The sequence below is a fragment of the Mustela nigripes genome, chromosome 7 (assembly GCF_022355385.1).
Source record: "Mustela nigripes isolate SB6536 chromosome 7, MUSNIG.SB6536, whole genome shotgun sequence".
Lineage (NCBI taxonomy): Eukaryota > Metazoa > Chordata > Mammalia > Carnivora > Mustelidae > Mustela > Mustela nigripes.
In genome coordinates, this window is record NC_081563.1 from 92,711,614 (window position 1) to 92,731,689 (window position 20,076).

Below are 20,076 nucleotides of genomic sequence, written 5' to 3' on the forward strand. Positions count from 1 at the left end.
TTCTGCCTCACCTCCCTCCCTTCATGGTATCTCTGTGTGGCACTCAGTTGTCATGCCCCATCCTTTCTTCCCAGGCCCGACATGGTCAGATCCAGTCCTGAGGCTGCACAACCACCCAAGCTTCTCTGACCCCCAACTCACACTCCCTGATCAGATCCTTGAGTTTCAGCCTCAGTGTCCCATGCCTCCTCTTGGGGAGAGTAGGGTATCTCAAACCAGCACAGTCAAAATCCATTGCGTGACTCCCCCCACTCCCCATACAACTTTGCCTCTCTGTTTCTCTAAAGGGCGAGTCCAGTCTCCTGGTTGTTCTGTCAGAACGTCTATGGAGGCCTAGTAATGGCCCCCAAGGATGCCCAAATCCTACTTAATGGAACCTGGGAACATATCACTTCATGTGGCCAAAGGGGCCTTGCATGTGTGAGGAAGTTGAGGGTCTTGATTATCTCAGATTATCCAGATGGGCCTGATGTGATCACAAGCTCCTGATGGGAGGGAGGCAGGAGGCTTGGAGTGAGGAAGTAGATGTGAGGAGGAGAAGCAGAGGTTGGAGCATCTCAACACAAGCCAGGGATGCAGGGGCCTCTGGAAGCTGGAAAAGGCAGGGAAAGACTCCCCGCTAGAGCATCAAGAAGGAGCACAGCCCTACAGATACCTTGACTGCAGCCCCGCAGGACCTGAGGCAGACGTCTGAGTTACAGAGCTGTAAGGTAATACATGTGTTTCTCAAAGCCACCAGTTTGTGGTAATGAGTTTGTTAAGGCAGCAAAAGGAGACTCTCTCCTCTTGGTCACTCACACCCACGCCGGAACCTTCAGCAAAGCTGTCAGTTCTGCCTCCAAAATACTTCTGGAATCTGACCACTCACAATCCCCTCACCTGCACAGGGGCAGTAGCCTCCTGGTAAAGCCAGCTAGTGGTTCCCCAATACTTAATGTTCCTTTTGCTCTTTAGGAATGGAAGCATTTTGTTTTTGTTTTTGTTTCTTAATGAAAAGCACACAGTGGCTCTGAAGGGAAAACACAGAACTGTCATATACAGCTCCCAGGAAATAAGTTTAAGTGGGTAGAACAGGTCCTTCCTCATCTTTTCCTCATTCTTGCTGGTTGGAACATCCGTGTGCTGGCTGAAGCTGAAGCATCACTGGGGACTATGAGGTAGCACTTCAGGCTGTCAAGGAAGCAGGCTGGAAGGACCCTTCAAATCACAATATCAACCTTGATCTGCTTACCTCTTGATTCGGCTTATGTTAGAGAGAAATGTGTCATTGGAGTCTGTTACTTGGGGATTTTGTGTTATTCCCAGTGAACACACACGTCCTATATAACTTTCTGCTTCTGCCCTAGTCCCAAGCCCTTCACTGTTCTCTGCCCCAAATCCTCCAAAGTCTTCCCTCTCTGACCCAAAACTGAAATCTGCCAACACCAACAAAGTCCCTGCATGATATGGGATATGTGCCCCCCTTTATCCCACTTACCTCATCTCCTACTCACACATTCACGCATCTGCTCCCACGTAGCCACAGGACCCTCTTTGTTTTTCTATGGTGTTCCATGTTCGCTCCTGCCTCGGGGCCTTTGCAGTTGCTGTTCACTCAGGTGGAATGTGTTTCCACAGACACAAACAGGGCTGGCTTTGTCTGTTCATCCTGGTCTTTGTTCAAATGTTGGCTCACCTGAGACACTCTCTCTGATCCTGCTGCCTGGAACAGCTCATACTTCCCCACCCCGCTTCGTCTGGCACCTTGGTTTCTCCAAGACTGCCACTGAGACTGCGTATTCTTTGTCTTGTTCATGATCCCCCTTCCTCTCCACAAGACGGAAAGCTCTTTGAGGGCTGGGCTTGTCTCTGGTTTGTCAAAAGCTCTATCCTCCTTACTAAAAACCGAGCTGGGGACGCCTGGGTGGCTCAGTTGGTTAAGCAGCTGCCTTCCGCTCAGGTCATGATCCCAGCATCCTGGGATCGGGTCCCACATCGGGCTCCTTGCTCAGCAGGGAGCCTGCTTCTCCCTCTGCCTCTGCCTGCCATTCTGTCTGCCTGTGCTCACTCTCTCCCCCCCCCTCTCTCTGATAAATAAATAAAATCTTAAAAAAAAAAAAACCGGGGGCGCCTGGGTGGCTCAGTTGGTTAGGCAACCCCCTTCGGCTCAGGTCACGGTCCCGGAGTCCCGGGATCGAGTCCCGCATCGGGCTCCCGGCCCCATGGGGAGTCTGCTTCTCCCTCTGACCTTCCCGCCTCTCATGCTCTCTCTCACTGTCTCTCTTTCAAACAAATAAATAAAAGTCTTTAAAATAAATAAATTAAAAAAAAAAAAACCGAGCTGGAAGACAACAGGAAATATTTGTTGAAAGCATGAACAAAGACGCTGTTCCTAGCTAAGGGGTTATAGCTTTTTCAGGGGGGGAGAGATAAAAACTTGATACAGTAAAACCGTGGCTTCAGGGAGACTGGGTAAAAACATCTTGAAGAATAGAATGCTTCGAACAGATCACTATAGAATTTGGGACCTCGTTTTCTGCTTGCCAGTGGAGGAGGGGTTGTGGAGCCTTTTAGGGCCGACTTTTATTGAAAAAGGATCTTGCAGAACAGAGGGTAGATAAGTCATGGTTTTCCCCTCAAAGAAACGTTCAGTTCTTCTTGGTTGTCACTCTAAACCAGTGGTTCTCAAGGGACCAATGTTATCCCTGAGAGGGCATTTGTCAGTGTCTGAGACAAGGTCTGTTGACACAGCTCTGGGTGGGATGCTACTCTTATTATTATGCTGCTGCATACAGAATTCCAGGAGGCTCTTTCATTTCAGAAAAGGCAAAAGGAGGACTGTGTATTGCTTTCAGCCTGGTCAGTCCTTAGCTCTTTACAAGTGTTTCCATCAGTAGATCAATAAAATCCCATAAACACTGAATAGTCAATGTGTGCCTGCATGCTGATTAGTTACATTCTATTTCTTTCTCTCCCACCTCTGCTCCCTTGTGCACCTGGCTCCTTGCCCTGGCCACCAGACTTTCTCAGATTTCTCAGACTGTAGTTTGAAACTCTTCTAACAATGAGCGAATGAGAGAATAAATGAACACACGAAGTACGTGCAGGAAAGAAGACAACATGGAGCTCAGTGTAACTGTCCTCGCGGGTTGGGTGGGAGGCTCAGTCAATGAATCCTTAGTAGACAATGCTGGGCTGCTGGGGAATGAAGGGGGCAGCTAGGGGGTGCATAGCATCTGCAAACAAGGAGAACCAAAGTTGGTGTATTTAATTGGTTCTGCATTCTCAAATTTTATGGGAAAATTCAAATGTGAATCGTAATCCCAGATATCAGATATCAGCTTCTGTTGTTGGACTTCATCTTAAAAGATGAATAATCAAAAGGTGATGGTTCAAAAATTGTGGCCATTTTGATTCTGACGAATGAGCTCTTACCTCCTGTGAAACCCAGAATTTACCAAGCAGGGCCTGTCAGGGGTCGGACAGGGAAAGGAGGAAGGCTGGGGCCTCTGAGGGTAGCCTGATCAGAATGGGGTTCCTCTAAAGGGCCTCCAGCTTCAGCACCTGGTGAGTGACCTGATTGGCCATAATTTGATTTTCTTTGTATGTTTAGGTAGTCAACATTGGGTGTTTATGACAATATGCTTCATTCTCTCTGTCTTCCCCCTCTCGGGCTTCCAGAGTGTTTTGCACCCCATAGCACATTAGAGATCAGAATGTCTGGAATTAGCAGAGGAGAATAGTTCTGTGTGGTTAACTTGGTGTAAACTTAATGGAAACCAGAATCCCTCTCTTGCTTGGCCCTACCCTTTGCACAACTCTCTGTGTTGCAGAGAACAAGGCTGCTCACTACCCTGGGACCCATTTAAGATAGCAGCACCTCACCTTGAGGATTAAGTGTTCAGGGGTCAAGGCTGGAGAAGGATGATAAAGCAGAGTCAGATGGGGCTCTGTGCTTGCAAGATCTGGAGGCAGCAACCACACAGGAAGGTTATTTTGGTCTTATCCTCTCCTTGTTGTTAGCTTTAAAGTTGTTTGTTTTGAGGAATAGGGCAAACAAGAATAGGAAGAAAGGAAGAAAAAGAAAGAAAGGAAGGAAGGAGGGATGAAGGGAGGGAAGCAAGAAGGCAGGGAGGGACGGAGGGAGAAAAGAGACTGAGGTGGGATCCGCTCAAGTACAAGCTGTTTGTGGAACAAGCTCTTCATGAGAAGTTCTCCTTGTTTGGGCACCATGTGATTCCTTCTTGGGGCTCTCATCGGGCTTCAGCTGGGGCCCGCAGGAGAGGGCTTTCATAAGCAAAGAGTTGTAGGGGAATGATGGTGGCCTTTCCAGAAAATCTTTCCCACAGAGGCTGAAGGCAGATGTGTGGTTTTGCTTTATGGCCTTTTCAGAAGTGGGTGAATCTCATTTCCAAGCAGGGGCTTTAACCCTGAGAGCTTGGTTCTATTCTCAGACTTGCTCGGGTTGAGGGGTGGGCAACTGATCTTTATTTTATTTTATGTATTTTGTCCCCAATGGATCTTGAATGAGCACGGAGAGTTCTGGGAACTGGGACATTTGCAAAATGTTTGAGAAAATCAGCTGAGAGGGTAAGGCATGAACTCCTAGCAAGAGTGGGAAAGGAGAGTCAATTATAAAATAGACACAATGCCTTTTCCTCAGGGGTGGGTGGGGGTGGGGGATGGAGGGCGGGGGTGGACATAATTCCGGGACACTGTCCTAGCAGTTGGCACCAGAGAGCCAGAAAACCTAAGTACCAATTCCAATTCTTCTGGTATCTTTTTTCCCTCCCTCCCTCCTTCCATCCTCCCTCCCTCCCTCCTTCAATTGTTAAATTCATTTGCTGAGCACTTTGACGGGAGTGAGTACAAGAAAGCTGGGAGCAATTACACAAACACACACCACCTTGGTTTCCCTATCTGTGAGTCACAGGGCCCCGTGACCCCGAAATTGCCCATGAGACTCTTCACCTCCAATGGATGCCCATCTGCATGCTTGGGGCAAGGTCAGCTTCCTGGCATGCCACTTGAAACAGTCACACAGGGTCGGAGCCCACCCTGAGGTCAAGTCTTTCCAGTTGCTGTCCTAGAATTCTTTTTTTTTAATATAATTTTTTATTTTTTATAAACATATATTTTTATCCCCAGGGGTACAGGTCTGTGAATCACCAGGTTTACACACTTCACAGCACTCACCAAAGCTGTCCTAGAATTCTTAATAATAATTTTGAACAAGGTCTCCTGCATTGTCAATCTGTCCTTGACCCTGGAGATTATGTTATCAGGTCAGCCTGGGGCTTTAGTTTTTCAACAGGGGAGGAGGGAGGAATTTGTTTGGGCAAAGTAGCCTGTAGAGAAGAGGGCAGGATATCCGAGCTCAGCTCTGTGGAGAAAGTTTGAACAAGGCCAAAAGCCAGGGATGCACATCACAGGAAGAACCCCATTTGGAATGTGAGTAAAGGCCAAGGTGCTTTGGGGACCAGGAGACCACACATGTGATGGGGTTGAAGAGAAGACCTCTTCATCTTAAAAGAGCCCAGCCCTACTCCAGCATCCAAATAGTGTGGGAGGACAGGGGTGAGTTGTGGTATGCCTGTGCACTGATCCTTCCAGAGGGGCATGTGGTTGTGAACAGCAAGAGATGACAGGGAACAGCCAGAGGGGAACAGGGGTGTGGGGAATGCATGGTGTATGAGATCACTGCTAACAGCTGGCTTTGTGGGACTGTGTTAGGCCACCTGCTACCTGTGGTGGTATTGGGGAGCGGGCATTGGAGCCATTTTATTGGCACATGGGTACATCTGTACCTTGAGGGTTTTGAAGCCCACAGGCATTTGGGGGACAGGTTAAATGGAAGTCAGGAGACCTCTGGCTTAGGATAGCTATATGGCTTAGGAACCTTAGCGTTAAATTTATTAGAACAGGAGCTGGGCTTCACAGAGGCTCCAGAAACAGTAGCAGCCATACAGCTGCTTGGCAAACCAGATCTGATTCTGTGGAGCTGAAATCAGAGCCTGGGAGGGCCTGGATTCTTTGTTGCTAAACTGAACATAAAAAGAGATGGGCCTTCAAATTCATCTAGAAGGGCTGCTCCCTTCTCTGGAAGAAATGGAGTCCCAGAGCTGTTTTGTGTCATTCCTGGGGTCCTAGACAAAAATTCCCACCTCCTGACCTTCAAAAGGTGCTCCTTCCACTAGACCAGACTAGGTCACCCAGGTCCTTTCAGGTCTGTTTGTCTGGTTTTCTCTTGATTACTAAAGTGTAGTCCAAGAGAGCCAGTTGGACAGCACTAATGGAGGCTGAAGATGGGGGCGGGCCAGCTGGATCTTCCTGTTCCCAACTGACCATTCTTATGGATGCTCAGGGCTCAGTTCAGGTGTCTTTAAACTGGGAAGTCTTCCTGGGGCCTCTTAACTATACCAGATGATCTCAGAGCCGCCCTTAATACAGTGATTCTCGTACTCCCCATCCATTGTTCAGGCTCTGATCTCCTCACATGCAATTTCCATGTGCTTCAGGTCCCGTTGCTTGCAAACCAGATCCCTGCCTGGTCTGGGAAAAGATGGGGGTGGGTGAGTGTTGGATGTGTCGGGGTCAGGGGGACACACGGGAATGTACTTGGCCAGCTTGGGGTCTGTGGCGGTTCAGCATGCACATCTTGCCAGGTAACTGTGGATATAAATGCTAGTGAATCACTAGCGTACTCTTGAATTCAGTGAGCTTGCAGGGGATGGAGGGTGGTAGGGAGGGGTACTGCTTCTCACCTGTCCCACCTTCCTTGTCAGCTGAGCTCTCATTGTTGGGAAGGGCATGCTTGTGCTGACCAGATCTCTGGCTCTTCTGAAAGTTTGCTCGAGTCTTAAGTGATTTCCCCAGTGGACTGAGCCTGGAAAGGGAGCAGAAAAATTCTCAATTCCAGAGAACAATCCTGTAGAGGTGGGAGTTTTTGATTCACCAAGAACAGAGTGTTTGTTTGCGTCAGTCAGCTAGGATCTGCAGGAGGCTTGGGCAACCCCTTCGCTCTTTGAATAGCAATTAATAATAACAATGACCTTCACCCCAAAGTGAGGGCAGGAAAACATGCTTTCTCATAGATGTGTCCACTAAATGAGCAGCTGACACATGCCAGCTGGGTCCTATCTGCTGGGTGAATGCTTACGTGAAATCATACTTCCTAGTGGGACAGTGGCTCAGGCTCCAGGGACACACTCCTGATGGTCCTTTTCTCAGGAGTTAGAAGGAACCACCTTAATAAGCCAGGGAGACATGTGGCAAATGTGCATCCCAGACATGTGGGCCCAGCTTCCCTTCCATGTGGCTGCTTTTGTATTTTGAAAGCATCACTGACTGCTCTATATTGAGCAAAGGTAAATAAGCACTAGTCTAAATTTATTTGGAATTGCTCAATTCAAGAAATTCACTCTCCATAGCAAAATTTGGTGTATAGATTCGGTATACACCAAATCTGTCTGAGTCAAGGATTATTTATTTATTTTTACTCCCCCCACCCCCGCCGCCCCGGAGATATGGCTCTGAACCTCAAATCACCCCACTGGGCATGCCTTGGTACACCTCTACCATTGCCTGATCCTGGCATTTGGGGATTGTTGGCTCATTTCTTTTTTTTTTTTTAAAGATTTTATTTATTTATTTGACAGAGAAAGATTACAAGTAGGCAGAGAGAGAGAGAGGGAAGCAGGCTCCCCGCTGAGCAGAGATCCCAATGTGGGACTCGATCCCAGGACCCTGAGATCATGACCTGAGCCGAAGGCAGCGGCCCAACCCACTGAGCCACCCAGGTGCCCCTGTTGGCTCATTTCTCTGGCTTCTCCAATTACAGGCAAATTTCTGAAAGGCAGGGCTATGTCTTGGTCATTTTTGTCCCTTGGGCTGTAGCTTAGTGCTTGACCCTGGATGGACACTTGAACAAGGTGATCTTTGAGAGAACAATTCAGTCACTTGTCTCTGATAGAATGTGGAGCTCTGAAATAGCCTGTTTATCACTTCTATTTCTAAAAATTAAGGACAGCTAAGTCTAATATTGCTGTTGCCAAGGATCATTTTGGGAACCTGACAATGTTGTGGAGAGAATTTTCTGATTTTTCTTTTCCTATTTGCCTTTATGACTCCAGAAACAAACACAAACACAAAGGCAAATACTTAATCTCTCTTTATCAGTCGAAGCAATGAAAGAATAGCAATTAGTTCAGTAACACCCCTGGCTCTCATGACAGTAGATGGCAGTGGGGGAGACAGACCTTCAGTTTTCTCCTTGTCTTGTTATCAGTCCTAGCAATGAAGAACCTCACTCACTCTTGGCCTTACTGTGGATTGTAGTCCCAGTGGATTTGCTCTGCCAACTTTTTCTCACAAAGTGTGGGAGTGTACAAGTTAGAACAATGCCTCCTTCCTTGAATCTGTGCAGAAAATAGTGGCTGTTTTTTGTGATTAATATGTTCTTGCCTTAATATGCATTTGGCTTGTTTTTTCAGGTCCTGCAGAGGGTACATACAAGAAAACACTAAGCGTATGACAGCACTTTGCAACATTTCTTGTCTTCTAAGATTAAGTTTTACCAAGGAAAACCTATAGTATCCTTGGTGTTGCCCCATAATTCATAAACATTCATTCATTCTTTCAACCAACAGACATTAACTGTTGACTTAATGCCATTAGAGATGCAGCAGTAAGTGATGGTTATGGTTCTGCCCTTGAGTGATGAAAACAGAGGGACACCCCCCCCACACACACACACACACTGTGACAAAGAAGATTTGGACGCACCTGTGTCTTGTGAAGGAAACAAAGAGAATGAGATAGAACCGAATCCTCCTTGATCCACTTGAAAATAGATGAGCCACATGGAATAAGTGAGGAGAGGGGTACCTGGGTTAACTCAGTTGATTAAGCATCTACCTACAGCTCAGGTCATGATCCCAGGGTCCTGGGATCGAGCCCCGCATCAGGCTCTCTGCTCCGTGGGAACCTGCTTTTTCCTCTCCCTGCAGCTCTGCCTGCTCATGCTCTTTCTCTCTCTGTCAAATAAATAGAAAAAATATTAAAAAAAAAGTAGAAGTGACAAAAGAGTAAGAAGGTGAAGACTGGCTTTAGATAGGATTGTCAAGAAAAGACCTCTTTAGGGGCGCCTGGGTGGCTCAGTGGGTTAGGCCGCTGCCTTCGGCTCAGGTCATGATCTCGGAGTCCTGGGATCGAGTCCCACATCGGGCTCTCTGCTCAGCGGAGAGCCTGCTTCCCTCTCTCTCTCTGCCTGCCTCTCCATGTACTTGTGATTTCTCTCTGTCAAATAAATAAATAAAATCTTTAAAAAAAAAAAAAAAGAAAAAAGAAAAGACCTCTTTAGAATGGACGTTTAAGCCAGGTTCTTTATATATATATATAATATATATATGTATATATATTATATATATATACATATATATATATTTTTTTTAATTTTATTTTATTTTTTCAGTGTTCCAAGATTCATTGTTTATGCACCACACCTGGTGTTCGATGCAATACGTGCCCTCCCTAATACCCACCACCAGGCTCACCTAACTCCCCACCCGCTCCCCTCCAAAACCCTCAGCTTGTTTCTCAGAGTCCACAGTATCTCATGGTTCATCTCCCCCTCCGATTTCTCCCAATTCACTCTTCCTTTCCTTCTCCTAATATCCTCCATGTTATTCCTTATGCTCCACAAGTAAGTGAAACCATATGATAATTGACTTTCTCTACTTGATTTATTTCCCTCAACATAATCTCCTCCAGTCCCATCCATGTTGATACAAAAGTTGGGTATTCATCCTTTCTGATGGAGGCATAATATCCTATTGTGTATATGAACCATATCTCCCTTATCTATTCATCTGTTGAAGGGCACCTTGGCTCTTTCCACAGTTTGGTGATTGTGGCTGTTGCTGCTATGAACATTGGGACACATATAGCCCTTCTTTTCACTACATCTGTATCTTTGGGGTAAATACCCAGTACTTTAAGCCAGGTTCTTAAAGAGGAGGATGGAAAGATCATCTTAGGCAAAGGGAACAGTTAATGCAAAGGCCCTGAGGTAGACAACATTTTGGAATGTTGAAGGAGTAGACAGATGAGACTCATGGCTGGTACACAATGTGGTAGGGAAAAAGTGGCACAGAGTGAAGCTGGAAGGGTCTCCAGAGACCAATGACTTTGGGCCCAGATGCCAAAGAACCGAGAATTTTGTTGGGAAGCCAATGGAAAAGATTTAGGCATGGCAGTGACAGAATTCATGTACTTTAAAGGGCAAGGACACCGCAAATATGTGGGAATGGTATGGAGAGCTGAGAGTGGTGGAGGGGGTGTGGGGGTGGGTGTGGGAGATGTGAGGGGGTAAGGGGTGTGGTAGAGACAACTTGGAATCATTGGAAGTACATTTGACCCTTGAATAACGGGGGTTAGAACTGTGCAGTTCTGCTTAAATGCGTATTATTTTTATAATTCAATATAGGACTGGAAATATATTTTCTCTGACTTTTGATTTTCTTAATAATCCTCTCTTTTTTCTAACATATTTTATCTTAAAACTACAGGATATAATCCATACAACATATAAAATATGTGTCAATTGACTGTTTATGTATTGATAAGGTCAGCATGAGGCTCTTCAGTAGTTAAGTTTCTGGGAGTTAAAGGTTATACGTGGATTTTTGAGTGCACGAGGAGGGGTCAGTGCCCATAACCCTTTCATCATTCAAGGCTCACCTATGATTGAAGGAGGAGGTCACAGTGACCAAGAGAGGCAGTAACGGTAAAAACAGAAAAGGAGTCACGGGTGAGATGCATTGGGGATTATATCCACTGGAATTGGGGATTATATCCACTGGGGTGATGAAAAGGGAAGCATCAGGATTTCCACAGCTGGAGGAAGACAGAGCCCCTTCTGAGCCCACACAGAGCATGGGGTTCATGAGGTGCCTAGGTAGGGCAGTCCTGAGGCAGTTGGAAAAATCGCAGCTGGAGCACAGGTGAGAAATTGGCCCTGGCATCACAAGTCATCCCGATTAACAGGGTTATTCATCTTCTTGGGAATAAATCAGTTTGTTTATGTGAGGAGGTTGTTCAGGGTCTGAGATGTGGAGGCCTGGTCCACGCCACAGGGGCAGGGGTTGGCAGGCCAGGCTGGGGAGACCTAGGCCTGTCTTGTGTCCAGTGGAGGGGAGAGGAGAGCGAAGGCAGGCAGGAGAAGGAGCCGGTGGGCGGTGGGTCCCTTAGGACCTTGAATAGTGGTGGGGCAGGCAGGGGGCAGCTCTGGGGTCCCCTGTAAGTGAGGAGAGGAGGGGAAGCAGCAGGCATTGTTTTCACCTTGCTCCAGGGAGGGAGGAGCAGAGGCCTTGAGTAGGAGGAGGAGGAAAGGAGAGCAAAAGGGAGCAGGTTTTGTGTAGGAGACGACCAGGGGCCCGAAGACTGCCAGGTGTGGCAGGGTGGTGGGTGCTTTGCTGGTCCCAGTTGGACGTGAGCCAGGAGGAGCTTTCGGTGCTGAGAAGCTGAGGGAGATCTCAGCAGCCAGTGTTGAGGGCAGCTAGACTGACCAGTAGGGTTTGGGAGTCCAGAAGCAGAGGGGAGGAAGGAGGTGGTGGAGCTGGCATGGAGTGTTTGAAATCTGACTTCAGCTGGGCTTGAAGGTGACAGGGTAAAGATGAGGCCAGAGAGTGACTTCTTTCTTGAAGTTGCAATTATCCACAGTCACTTCTAATTGGGAAGCTATGTGTCCCCTGGTCCCATGGCTATTGGACATTGAGCTGTCCGATGGCCCTTGCATGGGCTGTTGAGGTGGGAATGTGCTGCATGGAAGGCTGCAGACAGACCCCAGCCTGGACAGGAGTGCCGCCAGCGGTGGGAGATGGGCCTCAGCTGCAGACAGAGCAGGAGAGACAGGACCATGCCAGAGAGAGTTGCAGGGGAAGAGGCCAGCAGGAGGAGGAGAGGCCTGTGCTTCCAGGCGCTCACTGACCCTCTCCCTTGTGCCCGCACAGTCTTCAGATTTATAATCTCCCATGGTGTCCCTGACTCAGAAATTCAGACAGGGTGGGTGACTTGTGTCTGGCTCCATGACAGGGCCTCAGAGGGGAGATGTGACAGCCAGGGACTGCAATCATCTGAAGATTTCTCCACCCCCAAGCTGCAGGCTGCTGGCCCCCAGCTGGGCCCCCAGCCCAGCAGGCTGGGCTTTCTCGTGGTGTGGCCAGTCCCATGGGCAAGCACCTGGCTCAGGAGGGAGAGAGAGAGAGAAGGGGAACAGACACTAGTGGCAGCCTCCTCTTGTCCCCTTGCCCATGTCACCAGTCACAAGGCGTGGTGACCATCCTTTCTTGTTTGAGGTATTTTGGGTGTAGGGGACGTGGCCCAGCTCTGGGTGAGAGGGGTGTGGCTCACATTTAAGAGGAGCTCTGGCATGGGACCACCACAGGCCTCTTGGGCATACATCATACCTTCTCAACTCTGTGGAAGCACCCTTCATCTGATTGACTTTTTTTACAGACTCACTTTCATCACAGAGTTTTGTAAAATAAGTTCTTAAATGGAAAGAAACTCTAAGTGCACCTTCTGGTTGATTTGGGGGAGAGAAGGAGCCCTGGAAAGTTGTTCCCAGGGAATTTTTGGGCAGAGTTTCTTGGAGACTGGAAGCTCTTCATTCTTATGGAGAACGGGCCTGTGCAGACTTGACAAGGGGTCGAGGAAGGGCCTTGGGTGGGAGTCAGGAATTCAGCGAGGAGTGGGTGGGTTTGGCTCTGAGAGACTGGCTTGGCTTCAGCATGGCCTCACTTACTTGTCTGTGACCCATGCTTTACCTTCTTTCTCTTTTGCTTAGTCTTTTGTAAAAACAATACCGTGTACAGACTTAGATAACTGGGGCCATGCAGTTAACTCTCCCAGAGGCTATGGCTCAGGGCAGATAAGCATGAGGCGGGGATAAAGATGGCCTCAGCAAGGAGGAGCTTTATTGGCAAGGAGTGGATTGCCATGGGCTGAGCCCTGTGACCTGAGGTATGTGGCATGTCCAGAGTCAGATGCTGAGGGTCTTCCTTTCATAGGGAGGATTGGACAAGGCCAGGAAGAGCCAGCGGTGCAGTGGGATGAATGGGTGTCACCCCAACATCCACCTGTTCTCAGGAGTGGCTGCACAGACGGCTGTGTGCTGGGTCAGGCTGGGGTGAGTTCAGAGTTCAGGTGGGCAGAGTGCAGGGCGTGGGGAAAGGAGGGACTGTTAACCTGAGTTTGACCGAGGAGCATTTTGTTCAGATTTGTTAGTGGGTACAACACGGTTTAGCTAACAAGTGAAGAGGCAATGAAGGGCGTCTGGCGAGCCTGTGCTGGCCTTGTGCTGGCACAGGTAAACAAGGGACAGACAGAAAGGGTGGGTCTTTACAGGGAAGTAGTCCTTTGTGGTAAGCTCTTTCCAGAATACAAAGGGTGGGGGATTTCTTACCTTCCCTGTCTTCCAGGAACACTGGGCTCAGGTAAAGGTCAGTCTTCTCTGGTGGTTTCCCCAGACAGGCTGTGTGCACACTGGCACACACATGCTCTGGGCCAGGCTGGGCCCCTGTGCATCAGGACTGAGGATGCAGTGGTGAGCAAGCTGGCCTGGCTCTCTACTCAGCACCACATGGAGTAAGCTTCCCTATCCCACAGGTACTAGATGCGGGCTGGCAGACTTGTGCAAAGGCCCCATCAGCACGGGAAGGCCTGTGCCAGGGCCCTCTGTCCCCAAGGCCTCTGAGGGCTGGGGATTCCTACAGGGGCCACAGGAGGCTGGGGTATGGGTTTCAGGTCGCTGGGGGAGCATCTGGGTCCCCATTCTGCAGGGTCATTGACTCCTGATGAATGGATGTTCCTCTCAGGGTAGGATTAGATCGTGGATTCAAGATATTCTCTCCTTCCACAGCTGATGGGTCTGGAAAGGACTATCTGAGAATTCTATTACAGATCAAAGCCACTTATCATTTTTCAATCATTTCTATAATGTTACAGAGCTTGAGGAATAAAGAGCTTGCTGTACCTTTAAGTCCTAATTCTCCTGTGTCAATTCACATAGTCTGGGAAGCTATGCTTACCAAAGGACATGCTTTATTTCCATCCCATGTCATGGCTTTCTGGCTTTTATGTGTCAGAGCTACAGCATCATGTTTGATCAATGCATCAGTAAAGCTGCTATGGCAGAAAAAAACCGAGGACTTATATATGGTGTGCCCATCCCATATAAAACATTATAGTTAAGCAATGGACTCCTTTGGGATTTTTTTGAGGAAATTTGGATTTTGTATGTTTCCTATATTTTGTATATCATAAGTCAATGATGGTAAAATTTTCTTGGACTGTGGTTCTGGTTTCAAAGCACTGAGTGGGTGTGCAGTGATCTGTGCCCGATCACCGGAGACCTGCAAGCTTAGTGTGATGGTGGGTGGTGTAGGGCACAGTCAGCTGGAATACGAGTTAAGCACAAACAGTCCGTGGAATGAGGCAGGCTGGGGCAGTCCCTGACTTCTGGAATCAGTGGCTGTCAGCCGTTTATGGAGTTCTGTGGGTTGGTAAACATTTTCAGTCGGCTCAGGATTTCCACCCAAGATCCCATGTGTGCAGAGAGGGATGACTTCAGGGTCCCGTCTGGGTCAGACCCTCCACAGAAGGCTCATTCTGGCCTCAGCTGACAGCACAAGGAGTGGAGTGGGTCCGAGAGCGGTATTGGGCAGAGAGCGCAGCCCTTCCTCATGAGACCCATAGAAACAACCCAGAGGCAGATGGGGGAAATGTAAAAGTAAACATCAATACTGGGGAATCATGGGCAAGACAGAAAAAGAGAAGTGCAACAAAAGCAATAGCCAGTAACCCACAGGTGGTCACAAAATAAGGGACATGGCACTTTGGTAAGGGGCATTGCTGTCTCCTTGCCCCTCCTCAGTGTGGCCCTGTCCTGCCCAGTGCCCCTGCAGAATGCACCCTGGGTGTCCCCTGTCCCACAAGGCTGCATGGACACAGAGCCCCCCCCCCCCATACCCCGCTTCAGCCCTAGGGCATGCACTACTTCTAGGATCGCCCATCCCTCATGCTTCATCATCCCTGGATTGTTCCTTTTTACAGGAATACATCTCCCTCCATTAAAGTCTCCTATCTGAACCATCTGAGTCAAAATCTGTTTTCAGTCAGCATCCTGATGATATAATAAGAAAGAACCTCTTAATGATGCCAAAGCAAATGGGCTTCCTTGGGAGTCCCTGCCATTGGAGATGCTCAGGGTGGTTCTGCTGTGTCAGTTCAGGAAGCAGAAGCCAAGATGAAATGTGGCATGCAAGAGATTCACTGGGGACATCCTTGTCCATAATGGAGAAAGGGTTGAGGATACCAGTGCAATGCGGTTCTGACACCTGGGAAAGGAGAGTGCGAAGGATGGACTGTTGGGGAGGGAGTGCTCTGAGAAACCCCAGGTAGCCCAGGGAGAGTCCTGGTGCCCAGGTTGCCCAGCGGTCCCACTCAGGCAGTATGGTCTGGCTCTAGGAGAGCCTGCCGTGCTCAGTCATCAGCTGGGACCAGCCTGGGGAGAGCGAGGCCTTGGTGGGACTGCTACAGCGGATGCGGAAGTGTGTCAGCTGAAGGCTTTCCACCAGCTTCACCTGAGAGAGACCTGAACAGCACACGTCCATGGGCTCCATATTTTGGGCAATGTCTTAGAGTCCAGGCACCCGGGACAGGTTGAGTTCCAGATTCTCTGCATATGTGTCTGAGCTGACTTTAGGTCAGGTGTGGGCTGCCCCCCATCACTGCCTTTCTGGGCGGGACTTGTCCAGATGAACTTCGTGATCACAGTCATGGCCTGCTGTGGATTAGGGGTCCACCTTACTTCAGTGTGACCTCATTTAACTTACCTAATGCCATCTGCAGTGATCTGATTTCTAAACTAAGGTTTTATTTTGGGGTCCTTAGGGTGTGGGCTTCAACATGAATTTTGGGGAGCAGGACACAATTCAGCCTATAATAGTCCTCTGGGATGTTTAGCCCACCTGTGCCTCCTGATGACTCCAGCCATAGCTGCCTCCTGGCTTGCATCTGTGCGGAGACCCTGAGTGAGAACCTAGTCAGCCCAGAACTGTGAGAGTTAATAATGAATAGTTTTTAGTTACTGAGTTTGGGGTGGTGTTTACACAACAATAGATGACTATGACCCTGGTTTTTGGAACGTAATTAAATATCAGGCTGCAAACAGATTTTTGTAGATGCTAAGGTTCAGGGTGGACCACACCACCTACGTTTTGGGGGCGAAGCCTAATGGTACACTAACATGGTAAGAGTCAAAATAATATCCCTGTGAATGGCATGTTAGAATGGCAGGTTACTTTACTTGTGGTGGTATTTGCAACAACAGAGGCACTCTAAATTTTGTGGATGACTCTAGCAGGATCTTGCTTTTATTTCCGCGGCAGATGGCAGTACACTGTGCTCACATGAGGTCTGGCCCCTGGGCAGTCCAATGAAAATCATCCCAGGCCAGGAGCTCAGGGCTGGGCACTGACTGCTTCTCCACTCAGCCCCAGGAGACTGTTACCAAAATCTTCATGACCAATGGCAGCTTCAGGGCTGTTTATTTACCGTGTTCTGGAAAGTCGAAACCATGCTATGAGTTGATGCTGCTCTTTCTGCCTCACTAATGTAGAAACTGAGTCTAACTACGGAGACCACACAGCTAGAGACAGAGGGAGCTGGGATCCGAGGGAACTCACCCACTCCCGTGTGCGTGCGTGCGTGTGTGTGTGTGTGTGTGTGTGTGTGTGTGAGGGACCGAGGAGGAAGGGGTATGAGGGTTAGAACAAAGAGCTCCCGTTCTCCAAACTTCTGCTGGAGCGTGGGCTAGGTGGGCCTGGGATTCTGGGTTTTGTAGATTTGTTTGTAAATAACAAAAATGAATTGTTTTCCAGGTGGTTCTCCTCTTCAGACTCCTCTCGGAGCTGGTGTGCCTGGCCCCGCCCCCAGTCTTTTTCGGAGCCAATGATTGGTCGGTTTCAATTTCCACCCAGAGGGAATGCCCCCTCCCGCCCCGGCCTTCAGTGACGCTCGGTGAAGCTCAGGGCCAACCACCTTTATGAGCCACGCTGCTGCTGCTGCGTCCAGTGTCAGGCTCGTGCCCTTCCTGCTTCAGGCCTGGGGGCTTCAGGAGGAAAGGCTGTGAACTCCTACTAACATGCATAAGGCCCAGGGCAGCTTACCAATGGCAGCTCCTGTTGGAAACCACACACCTTTCTCTGAGCAGTCCGTGCCAGCCCCTGGCACGTGATGGTAGCTCTCCCAGGATTATCTGCATCTTCTTGTGGAAGAGTGCTGGTACCGCCGGCCTTGTACCACCACGTCCCAACATTCCAGAGCCCCTGCGCACCCGGGAGTTTGTCCTGGTTCCATTTGGGGATGACTTGCAGGGGCGGGTCCAGACTTAACATTCATAGCTTTGGGCTGACATGTCCTCTCCCTGGATTATTCCTGTTTCCTGTCTTCATTGTGCTTAAAATTGTATATGTTATATTATATTATATTACTTATTAAATTTTATAAATATTACCTTTGAAGTTATATATAATAAAGAAGTATATATGTCTATTTGTGTGTGTATATATACATATATATGTATGCAAGTATATATATATAGATATAGAAAAGCACAGAAATAAAATAGCAAGCACTCATGTGTCCTCCAAAGTGCAGCAATGTTAATTTTCCATCATATAATCTTCAAATTTTGTTTACATATAAAAAATTATAAGTTGTAGGTCATGGCGAATCCCTTTTCCCTTCCATTCCCTTTAATTTGAGACAGCACAGCAGAGCACAAAACTGATCTTGGAGCCCTTCTGAGTTTGAGAAGTAGGAAGGTGGACCCCTGCTTTACTTCACATTTCCCTGAAGACCTAGAAGGACAGGTGTCTTTGCACATTTATTGGCCATGACGGTTCCTGACTAGGGGATTTTAAAGTTCATTGATCCAGCTTATTTCTGCTTACACTTCTTTTTTTTTTTTTTTTTTAAAGATCATATATTTATTTGAGAGAGAGTACAAAGGGAGAATGAAAGGGAGAAACAGACTCCCCACCAAGCAGAGGCAAGCCCAATATGGGACTTGACCCCAGGACCCTGAGATCACAAACTGAGCCAAAGGCAGACACCTAACCAATTGAGGTACCCAGGCACCCTCCACATGAATTTTTTTTAATTTTTTATTTTTTATAAACATATATTTTTATCCCCAGGGGTACAGGTCTCTGAATCACCAGGTTTACACACTTCACAGCACTCACCAAAGCACACACCCTCCCCAATGTCCATAATCTCACCCCCTTCTCCCCACCCCCCTCCCCCCAGCAACCCTCAGTTTGTTTTGTGAGATTAAGAGTCACTTATGGTTTGTCTCCCTCCCAATTCCATCTTGTTTCATTGATTCTTCTTCTACCCACTTAAGCCCCCATGTTGCATCACCACTTCCTCACTTCTAGGGAGATCATATGATAGGTGTCTTTCTCTGCTTGACTTATTTCACTAAGCATGATACGCTCTAGTTCCATCCATGTTGTCGCAAATGGCAAGATTTCATTTCTTTTGATGGCTGCATAGTATTCCATTGTGTATATATACCACATCTTCTTGATCCATTCATCTGTTGATGGACATCTAGGTTCTTTCCATAGTTTGGCTATTGTGGACATTGCTGCTATAAACATTTGGGTGCACGTGCCCCTTTGGATTACTACGTTTGTATCTTTAGGGTAAATACCCAGTAGTGCAATTGCTGGGTCATAGGGCAGTTCTATTTTCAAGACTTTGAGGAACCTCCATGCTGTTTTCCAGAGTGGCTGCACCAGCTTGCATTCCCACCAACAGTGTAGGAGGGTTCCCCTTTCTCCGCATCCTCGCCAGCATCTGTCATTTCCTGACTTGTTGATTTTAGCCATTCTGACTGGTGTGAGGTGATATCTCATTGTGGTTTTGATTTGTATTTCCCTGATGCCGCGTGATATGGAGCACTTTTTCATGTGTCTGTTGGCCATCTGGATGTCTTCTTTGCAGAAATGTCTGTTCATCTCCTCTGCCCATTTCTTGATTGGATTATTTGTTCTTTGGGTGTTGAGTTTGCTAAGTTCTTTATAGATTTTGGACACTAGTCCTTTATCTGATATGTTGTTTGCAAATATCTTCTCCCATTCTGTCAGTTGTCTTTTGATTTTGTTAACTGTTTCCTTTGCTGTGCAAAAGCTTTTTATCTTGATGAAATCACAATAGTTCATTTTTGCCCTTGCTTCTCTTGCCTTTGGTGATGTTCCTAAGAAGATGTTGCTGCGGCTGAGGTCGAAGAGGTTGCTGCCTGTGTTCTCAAGGATTTTGATGGATTTGGATTCCTTTCTCACATTGAGGTCCTTCATCCATTTTGAGTCTATTTTTGTGTGTGGTGTAAGGAAATGGTCCAATTTCATTTTTCTGCATGTGGCTGTCCAATTTTCCCAGCACCATTTATTGAAGAGGCTGTCTTTTTTCCATTGGACATTCTTTCCTGCTTTGTCAAAGATTAGTTGACCATAGAGTTGAGGGTCTATTTCTGGGCTCTCTATTCTGTTCCATTGATCTATGTATCTGTTTTTGTGCCAGTACCAGCTTTGTAATAGAGCTTGAAGTCCGGAATTGTGATGCCACCAACGTTGGCTTTCTTTTTCAATATCCCTTTGGCTATTCGAGGTCTTTTCTGGTTCCATATAAATTTTAGCATTATTTGTTCCATTTCTTTGAAAAAGATGGATGGTACTTTGATAGGAATTGCATTAAATGTGTAGATTGCTTTAGGTAGCATAGACATTTTCACAATATTTATTCTTCCAATCCAGGAGCATGGAACATTTTCCCATTTCTTTGTGTCTTCCTCAATTTCTTTCATGAGTACTTTATAGTTTTCTGAGTATAGATTCTGTGCCTCTTTGGTTAGGTTTATTCCTAGGTATCTTATGGTTTTGGGTGCAATTGTAAATGGGATTGACTCCTTAATTTCTCTTTCTTCTATCTTGTTGTTGGTGTAGAGAAATGCAACTGATTTCTGTG